The sequence below is a fragment of the Macrobrachium rosenbergii genome, chromosome 47 (genome assembly GCF_040412425.1).
Source record: "Macrobrachium rosenbergii isolate ZJJX-2024 chromosome 47, ASM4041242v1, whole genome shotgun sequence".
NCBI lineage: Eukaryota > Metazoa > Arthropoda > Malacostraca > Decapoda > Palaemonidae > Macrobrachium > Macrobrachium rosenbergii.
The window spans coordinates 21,885,624-21,895,570 of record NC_089787.1 but is presented as its reverse complement, the minus strand read 5'-3'; the positions used below and the strand labels follow the sequence as shown (position 1 = coordinate 21,895,570).

General features: G+C 35.1%; 8 non-coding genes across 8 annotated transcripts; 6 read left to right on the top strand and 2 right to left on the bottom strand.

Moving 5' to 3' along the window:
- Nucleotides 1-692: 692 nt before the first annotated feature.
- TRNAR-UCG (transfer RNA arginine (anticodon UCG)) lies at nucleotides 693-765 on the top strand. The gene has a single exon. It is a non-coding gene; the product is annotated as a tRNA-Arg (tRNA).
- A 447-nt stretch (nucleotides 766-1,212) lies between these two features.
- On the bottom strand, nucleotides 1,213-1,285 carry TRNAR-UCG (transfer RNA arginine (anticodon UCG)). The gene has a single exon. It is a non-coding gene; the product is annotated as a tRNA-Arg (tRNA).
- Nucleotides 1,286-2,186: 901 nt separating this feature from the next.
- On the top strand, nucleotides 2,187-2,259 carry TRNAR-UCG (transfer RNA arginine (anticodon UCG)). The gene has a single exon. It is a non-coding gene; the product is annotated as a tRNA-Arg (tRNA).
- Nucleotides 2,260-2,843: 584 nt separating this feature from the next.
- On the top strand, nucleotides 2,844-2,916 carry TRNAR-UCG (transfer RNA arginine (anticodon UCG)). The gene has a single exon. It is a non-coding gene; the product is annotated as a tRNA-Arg (tRNA).
- A 467-nt stretch (nucleotides 2,917-3,383) lies between these two features.
- On the top strand, nucleotides 3,384-3,456 carry TRNAR-UCG (transfer RNA arginine (anticodon UCG)). Its single transcript has one exon. It is a non-coding gene; the product is annotated as a tRNA-Arg (tRNA).
- A 466-nt stretch (nucleotides 3,457-3,922) lies between these two features.
- Nucleotides 3,923-3,995, top strand: TRNAR-UCG (transfer RNA arginine (anticodon UCG)). The gene has a single exon. It is a non-coding gene; the product is annotated as a tRNA-Arg (tRNA).
- A 382-nt stretch (nucleotides 3,996-4,377) lies between these two features.
- On the top strand, nucleotides 4,378-4,450 carry TRNAR-UCG (transfer RNA arginine (anticodon UCG)). The gene has a single exon. It is a non-coding gene; the product is annotated as a tRNA-Arg (tRNA).
- A 710-nt stretch (nucleotides 4,451-5,160) lies between these two features.
- Nucleotides 5,161-5,233, bottom strand: TRNAR-UCG (transfer RNA arginine (anticodon UCG)). Its single transcript has one exon. It is a non-coding gene; the product is annotated as a tRNA-Arg (tRNA).
- Between the last annotated feature and the right edge of the window lie 4,714 nt (nucleotides 5,234-9,947).

The window sequence follows — 9,947 nt, the reverse complement described above, 5'->3', positions numbered from 1 at the left end:
GAGAGAGAGAGAGAGAGAGAGAGAGAGAGTTAAGAGAGAGAGACCACTGAGCTGATTAACAGCTCTCCTAGGGAGAGAGAGAGAGAGAGAGAGAATGTAACATCATTTCTCAAAAACATTGGTGTTATTACTGAATCTCCTTGGCATGTTTTGAAGTGCCTTCCAGTAAAGATTCATTGTTCCTGACTGCATTCTTAGTAAGCACACATCTTCCCTGTTTGGTATCCCACAAGGTGGTGTCCTTGGCCCTGAAAAGAAATGGAGCAAATTGTCGATAATTATTCAACATTCAGCAACCTCCCTTGTGTAGAAAGAAGTGACTTTGTTGAATTTACTAATAAGTTCACAACTTCCCATGATGATGATGATAATACTCCGTAATTAATCATTTTGATATTACTTTTGATTTGAAAGAAGAGTTAGGAAATACTTAACCACAATAGAAATTAAAAGGGAATATTTTATAAATATTAAAAATAAATAAATACATAAAAATGAAAAATAAATAAATGAATAAATATTAAACAAAAACTAAATAATCTTTACATTCCTTCCACTCGAGTTTGAGGGGCCCATTGGTCCACAGCAGGCCCCTTATACACTTGAAAACCTTGTACACTTATGGAAACTCCGAAGGAATAATGGCATCTTAAATTACTTATAAAAGTAATTCAAACAATTGCATGCAACATGGCCGTGTGGCCTAACGGATAAGGCGTCGGACTTCGGATCCGAAGATTGCAGGTTCGAATCCTGTCACGGTCGGGAAAAAACTATTTTTCTAAATTTCCATAGTTTATAGATATTTCCGGTACAAGAAATAGAAAAGATGAGATGCTATAGACTAGAAAATTTGCATATCTGAAGATTCTATGTTTGTTGGCATAGCTTCAGTTCAGTCAACTAAATCAGTGTTGGTTTGAATCCCTTTATTCCCTTTTTTAGATTTCAAGGCTTCCAGTGTGAAATGTATCAAAACTGTTTGGATATATAGTAAGAGGTCTTTGTGACTATACATTTCCCACTGAAAGCCTATAAATCTACAAAAGGAAATAAAGAGATTCGAACCAACACTGATTTAGTTGACCGAGTTGAATCTATACCAAAGAAGATGGAAGCTTTAGATTTATCAATTTTATCTTATATAGCATCTCATCTCTTTTATTTCCTCTACCGGAAATATCTATAAACTATAGAAATTTAGTTTTCTCCCGACCGTGACAGGATTCGAACCTGCAATCTTCGGATCCGAAGTCCGACGCCTTATCCGTTAGGCCACACGGCCATGGTAAAAGTAATTGTTTGAATTACTTTTATAACAAATTTAAGTCGCCATTATTCCTTAGTGCTTGTAAGTGTTGCGAGGTCTTCAAGTGTATAAGGAGCCTGTTGTGGACCAGTGGACTCCTCAAACCGAAAGGAAGGAATGTAAAAGATTATTTAGATTTTGTTTAATATTTATTGATCTATTTTATGCCTTCTTTATTTGTATTTATCTATTAATATATATATATATATATATATATATATATATATATATAAATTTATTATATATATATATATATATGTATATATATATGTATAATATATAAATATATTATATATATATATATATATATATATATATATATATATATATATATATATATATATATATATATATATATATATATATATATATATATATATATACAGTATATATATATATATATATATATATATATATATATATATATATATATATATATATATATATATATATATATATATATATATATATATATATATATATATAAATATATATATATATATATATATAATTATTTGAATGAAAATCACCTTTAATTTACAAGAACACTTCTGAAATATTTAAGAAATTCTCGTTAAACAAATATTTTACAAACTAAAATAAACTAAATTACTTTAATTTGAAAGAAAACTATGGCAATACTTACTATATACTTTTCGAAAAAAATATTTTAAAATCAAAATTAGTCATTTTCACATTCCTTCCTCCCAGTTTGGTGAGTCCAGAGGTCCACAATAGCCCCCTCTTATACACTCGAACACCTTACAGCACTTACTGACAAGCCTAAAGAATAATTGGACCAACTTAAATTGTTAAAAGGTAATTTAAAAACTACTGATAAGGTAATTTCAAGAAACACTTTACAATTTACTTATATGGCCGTGTGGCCTAACGGATAAGGCGTTGGACTTCGGATCCAAAGATTGCAGGTTCGAATCCTGCCACGGTCGTGGAATCATTAACTCTATATCTTTTCTATAGTTTACTAAAGCTATTTCCTATCCAAGGAATAGAAGAGATGAGATGCTATAACCTATACGTCAGAAGCTTTCATCATCATTGGTATAATTTCAACTCGGTCAACTAAATCGTTGAGTTCAAATCCCTCTATTTCCTTTCTGGATTTCAAGGCTTTTAGTGGAAAATATATCCAGACTATCTGGTTATACAGTAGAAGGTCATTGTGACTATTACTTCAATTCAGTCAACTAAATTAGCAAGTTCGAATCCCTTTATTTCCTTTTTTGGATTTTGAGGCTTTCAGTGGAAAATGTATCCAGACTATTTGGTTGTACAGTAGGAGGTCATTGTGACTATTACTTCAACTTGGTCAACTAAATTAGCAAGTTCGAATCCCTTTATTTCCCTTTTTTAGATTTTGAGGCTTTCAGTGGAAAATATATCCAGACTATTTGATTGTACAGTAGGAGGTCATTGTGACTATTATTTCAACTCGGTCAACTAAATTGTTATAAGGTAATTTAAAAACTGCTTATAAGGTAATTTAAAGAAACACTTTACACACTGTTTATGTGGCCGTGTGGCCTAACGGATAAGGCGTTGGACTTCGGATCCAAAGATTGCAGGTTCGAATCCTGCCACGGTCGTGAAATCATTAATTCTATATCTTTTCTATGGTTTACTAAAGCTATATCCTGTCCAAGAAATAGAAGAGATGAGGTGCTGTCAACTATGAAATCTATACGTTGGAAGCTTCTATCATTGTTGGTATAGTTTCAACCCGGTCAGCTGAATCTGTGAATTCGAATCCCTCTATTTCCTTTTTTGGGATTTCGAGGCTTTCAGTGGAAAATATAATCAGATTATTTGGATATACAATAGGTCATTGTGACTATTGCTTCAACTCGGTCAACTAAATTAGCAAGTTTGAATCTCTTTATTTCCCATTTTTTAGATTTTGAGGCTTTCAGTGGAAAATATATCCAGACTATTTGGTTGTATAGTAGGAGGTCATTGTGACTATTATTTCAAATCGGTCAACTAAATTGTTATAAGGTAATTTAAAAACTGCTTATAAGGTAATTTAAAGAAACACTTTACACACTGTTTATGTGGCCGTGTGGCCTAACGGATAAGGCGTTGGACTTCGGATCCAAAGATTGCAGGTTCGAATCCTGCCACGGTCGTGAAATCATTAATTCTATATCTTTTCTATAGTTTACTAAAGCTATATCCTGTCCAAGAAATAGAAGAGATGAGGTGCTGTCAACTATGAAATCTATACGTCGGAAGCTTCTATCATCGTTGGTATAGTTTCAACTCGGTCAGCTGAATCTGTGAATTCGAATCCCTCTATTTCCTTTTTTGGGATTTCGAGGCTTTCAGTGGAAAATATATCCAGATTATTTGGATATACAATAGGTCATTGTGACTATTGCTTCAACTCGGTCAACTAAATTTGCAAGTTTGAATCCCTTCATTTCCCTTTTTTAGATTTTGAGGCTTTCAGTGGAAAATATATCTAGACTATTTGGTTGTACAGTAGGAGGTCATTGTGACTATTATTTCAACTCGGTCAACTAAATTGTTATAAAGTAATTTAAAAACTGATTATGAGGTAATTTAAAGAAACACTTTACACGCTGCTTATGTGGCCGTGTGGCCTAACGGATAAGGCGTTGGACTTCGGATCCAAAGATTGCAGGTTCGAATCCTGCCACGGTCGTGGAATCATTAATTCTATATCTTTTCTATAGTTTACTAAAGCTATTTCGATCCAAGAAATAGAAGAGATGAGGTGCTGTCAACTTTGAAATCTATACGTCGGAAGCTTCTATCATTGTTGGTATAGTTTCAACTTGGTCAGCTGAATCTGTGAGTTCGAATCCCTCTATTTCCTTTTTGGGATTTCGAGGCTTTCAGTGGAAAATATATCCAGATTATTTGGATATACAATAGGTCATTGTGACTATTACTTCAACTCGATCAACTAAATTAGCGAGTTCAAATCTCTTTATTTCCTTTGTTTAGGTTTTGAGGCTTTCAGTGGAAAATATATCCAGACTATTTGGTTATACAGTAGAATGAACTTTATAATATACTTATGTGGCCGTGTGGCCTAACGGATAAGGCGTTGGACTTCGGATCCAAAGATTGCAGGTTCGAATCCTGCCACGGTCGTGGTATCATTAATTCTATATCTTTTCTATAGTTTACTAAAGCTATTTCCTATCCGAGAAATGAGAGAGATGACATACTATAACTTATAAAATCTATATGTCGGAAGCTTCTATCTTCATTGGTATAGTTTCAACTCAGTCAACTAAATCGTTGAGTTCGAATCCCTTTCTTTCCTTTTTTGGATTTCAAGGCTTTCAGTGGAAAATATATCCGGACTATTTGGGTATACAGTAGAAAGTCATTGTGACTATTATAGTATATGGAATTCGTGAATGTTTATAATTAAGACATGCTTGAAAATGCACATATACACACAGATCTGTATATATGTATATATACATATATTTGCATAATATATATACATATATATATACATATATATATATATATATATATATATATATGTATATATATATTTATAGAACTAATCAATGCACAATCACGTTTGTAACAGAAATAAATTTCTGACTCACATCAGGATCGAACCGTCTTTCAAGACCAGACCGCTGCCAACCAAGCCACACAAGTCATAAAAGAAGTTGGAATCTAAGAATCACTGTGCCTGCGGCTTCACCTGGGCAGGCTAACTGCAAATCTAAAGCTACATACATATAGATTTTATAGTTGGTAGCATCTCACCTCCTCTATTTCTAGTTCCAGATATAGCTATTTCAAACTACATAAAAGACAGAGAACTCATGACCTTTCCACGACCGTGGCAGGATTTGAACCTGCAATCTTTGGATCCGAAGTCCAACGCCTTATCCGTTAGGCCACACGGTCACATAAGTCCTGTACAAAGTCTTCCATTGAATTACTTTTATAAGTCAACTAAAATGGTCTTAATATTCCTCAGGACTACCTGGAAGTGTTGTAGGGAGTTTGAGTGTCTAAAGGGGTCTTTTGTGGACCTCTGGACTCACCAAACTGGGAGGAAGGAATGTGGAAAAGACTGATTTTGATTTGTAAAATATCTATTCGAAAAGTATATAGTCAGTATTGACAAGTTTTTCTTTTTTCTTTCAATATATATAATATATATATATATATATATATATATATATATATATATATATATATATATATATATATATATATATATATATATATATATATATATAGAGAGAGAGAGAGAGAGAGAGAGAGAGAGAGAGAACAGATTCAGCACTTGACAAAACTCCCCACAGCAAGATCAAACCTCAAGAACAATCACTCTCGTCCCTTGTTCCTTCCCCGTCCTCGTCGTTGGCAACATATGGGACGGAAGCACAAGAGCAGTAATTGAATTATCGACGATAGCGACCCAGCCAAGATATACTCCTTCCGTAGGATGTCGGAAATTGGCTCTGAATGAATCCTTTGGGGAGGATTCCTACTTTGAATGGAGAAGGATTTCCTCTTTTCCTTCAGTGTTGTTCGTCTTCTTTTCTTCTCTGTCAGTTTTTATTCATTTATTTGATTATCTGCTTCGTCATTCATTCTGTTTTGTCCATTCTGACAAGTCGGGTTGATGTCAAAATTTTTAAATGGTATTTGATGTCAGGTAATATTGGCCAATTACAGTCAATTCTGACGTTTCAGAATGGTGAGTAGAGAAACTTGGTTTGCTCTCTCTCTCTCTCTCTCTCTCTCTCTCTCTCTCTCTCTCTCTCTCACCACACACACAGACATTTATAAATTCTGTTCAGCTGGGTGATTCAGTTTTCCTTTTGCTCTCTCTCTCTCTCTCTCTCTCTCTCTCTCTCTCTCTCTCTCTCTCTCTCTCTCTCTCACCGACATTTGATTCTGCAAATTCTGTTCAGCTGGCTGTTTCAGTTTTCCTTAAGCTCTCTCTCTCTCTCTCTCTCTCTCTCTCTCTCTCTCTCTCTCTCTCTCTCTCTCTCTCTTCCCATAAAGGCGAGTAGGATTTCCCTTCAATTTTCTGAAGAGAAAGGGTTGACGACGGCAATCCTTCAAGGAAGTATATACCCCATCCTCTTCCTCTCCTTAATCGACAAATCGCCGGAACTACAAACGAACGGGCCCTGAACGGGTTTTGAACGGGTCCTGGACAGGTATTACCTCTGTGAAAAAAAAAAAGCCAAAACCGCAATCATTCCCTTGAGCCTAATCAAGGCTAATTTTTTTTTTATTCTCTTTTCTCTCGGGATTTCTTTTCCTTTTTTCTGTGCTTCCTCCGGAACAGGTAGGAGACTTCTTGAGGGCTGATTGGCAGTCTTCCTTTCCGATGTTCCTTTCGTGGGCTGTGGGCGGTGGGTGGAGGGTTGGGGGGTTGGGAGGTTGGCTAAGAAGTGTTAGAGAGGGGGGAAGGGGAGTGGTTACTCTCGCAGTAACACCTACAGGAATTAGGTCATCAAATGGATGGCAGGTCTCTCTCTCTCTCTCTCTCTCTCTCTCTCTCTCTCTCTCTCTCTCTCTCTCTCACACACACACTCTCTCTCTCTCTCTCTCTCTCTCTCTTCTCTCTCTCTCTCTCTCTCTCTCTCTCTCTCTCTCTCTCTCTCTCTCGTGCTTGAATTATCCAAAAGAATACAGATAATACCAATTCTTATGAATATCGTTTTTAAACTCTCTCTCTCTCTCTCTCTCTCTCTCTCTCTCTCTCCTGCACACATATATTTGATTTCGCGAACTCTGTTCTCCTGGCTCCTTCATTTTTTTATTCTCTCTCTCTCTCTCTCTCTCTCTCTCTCTCTCTCTCTCTCTCTCTCTCTCTCTTAAGAATAATTGTCCCAAGAACGTTTTCCTGCCCTTAAACAGACGTGCCAGGTTAAACTACCAAGAGAAGAAGTTTTTTATCATTTCGTCTGGTACAGGAGACAGCCAGTCCCTTTGTAACAGAGTAAAGAATCACGTTTGCATGAGTCAGTCGAGTGTTTGCCCGGGGCTGGATTGCTCAAATCCTCTTTTCGTTTTAAAGAAGAAGATTTGGTTTATTGCAGACGGTCAGACTGAGCAAACGGATGATTTTTTTAGTTTTCTGTAGGAGAAAACTTACTTTGCCGGCTTTGTCTGTGCGTCTGCAATTTTTCTCTCCGCCCTCAGATCTTAAAAGCTACTGAGGCTAGAGGGCTGCAGATTGGTATGTTGATCATCCAGCCTCCAGTCATCAAACATACCAATTTGCAGCCCTCTAGCCTCAGTAGTTTTTGTTTTGTTTTAGGTTAAAGTTAGCCATGATCGTGCGTCTGGCAACGATATATGCCAGGCCACCACAGGGGCGTGGTTAACGTTTCATGGGCCGCGGTTCATATAGCATTATACCGAGACCACCGAAAGATAAATCTATTTTCGGTGGCCTTGATTATACGCTGTAGCGGCTGTACAGAAAACTGCAGTTTCAGAATGATTCTTCAATGCTTTCCACGAGCATTTAGGGGGTCCCGTTTGCAGTATCTGCAAAATCAGTAGTAAGGCCAAAAAAACTGCAGTATCTACCATTTTTCTCAGTTTTGTATTTTTGCAGATACTGCAGTTTTCCATTTTAGGCCATTATGTACAAACACAGACAGACGATAAATATTGACGACAGACAGCTAGTAAGTATAGGTGTTATATTATATATATATATATATATATATATATATATATATATATATATATATATATATATATATGTGTGTGTGTGTGTGTATATATATATGTATATATATATATATATATACATACATATTAACTTTATCACATACACAATTGTTCTGTGCATTAGTAGAATTACTAAAGGACCTCATTCAAACTGGATGGTATCTAATGGAGTTTTTATTCAAAAAGTTACAAGCTTTTCTTGGACAAACAGTCCACATTATCAAGTAATGTGGACTGTTTGTCCAAGAACTTTTAACTTTTTAATAAAACCTACTTTCATCAGTTTGAATAGTTATAAATATACATACATATATATAATATATATATATATATAATATATATATATATATATATATATATATATATACATATATATATATAAGCTTTGGAACTCCTTGTCCTACCTGTTCCTGAATTCTATCATCTTCCCTCGTGCGCAGAATTTGAGGCAACCTGTAATCGGTGAGTTAATCACAAAAATTAAAAAAGATTAGGACTTATATATCTAGCAGCGGACTTTTCGTAATGTAGATTTTCATTGCAGCCAAATAATATTATCAATGTCACTTTGCCATACCCTTTCTTAAAGTCTGTTTCTTTTCCTAAATTATCTGTATCATTTTCTGCCAACAAAAAAATCTCAAATTACATTCTACAAAGCAAAAAAAAAAAAACTCAAAATTATTATTATTGTGGCCAGTAGGTTATAGATCACGATAAAGCCATTTACTATCTCATGGTTGATCACTGATTTTTATTTAAGAATCCTATTTGTTTTTTATAAGTAATCAGGGTTTTAAAGGAGTATTCTTTAAGTGAAGGTGAGATACAGCAATGTGATATACGTAGCTCATTGCGTTTATAAAAGTGAAGGTGATTTGAGAGTTGACTTTCATAAAAACATTTTAGGAGTTCAATTTCTTTTCACTGAGAGTGCTTTCCATATTCAAAACAACCAGTGAGTGACGAGACTGAATTTAGATTCCATATTTTATAAAAGTTTTAATTCTGATTCTGTTAATTAAATTAGAGATGATTGTTTGATCTCAGTTTACTAATTTAGTTTGAAAGGTCGAATGATTTGGTAGCAGTAAAATCTGACAGATTACTGGTAAGTACCAGAACCTGGATTTATCAATCCCACTTAAAAAGTAGTCATAGGATTAAAACTGAAGATATTATTTTGTACAACTATATTTCGTTAATCCTACTTTAAAACTTAAATCACCTGGGCATTGTAACCCTGGATAGATTGGCAGTAAATCTCTATACCCAATTTCATAAATCTCACTTGACAAATTAAATCACCCAGGCATTGCAACCCCCCAAAATTTGGCATTGAATCTCAAAACCCAATTTTACAATGGCCAATTGCATTAATCCCAATAGAAAATTTAAATCACGCTGACATTGCAACCCAAGACATATTGGAATTAAATCTCAAAACCCAATTTTATAATACCCAATTTCATTAATCCCACTTGATGAATTAAATCACCCAGGAATTGCAACCCAAGACAGATTGGCATTAAATCTCTAAACCCAATTTCACAATACCCAATGCCATTAACCCCATTTGATGAATTAAATCAACCAGGCATTGCAACCCGAGACAGATTGGCAGTAAATCTTAAAACCCAATTGTAATACCAAATTTCATTAATCCCACCCGATAATTCAAATTATCCGGGCATTGCAACCCGACATAAAAATTGGCATTAAATCTCAAAACCCAATTTTCAACAACCTCCCCCCGCCCCTTTAAAAAGGCTGAATCACGTGGGCGTTGGAACCCCCAGAACAGACCGTAATCAAATCACAAACAACCCAATTTCACTCAATCGCACCTCAAGGAACTGAAATCCGTTTTGGGCGTGGCCACTTCTCAGACGTCCCTGGGAGCGTGTGTGAA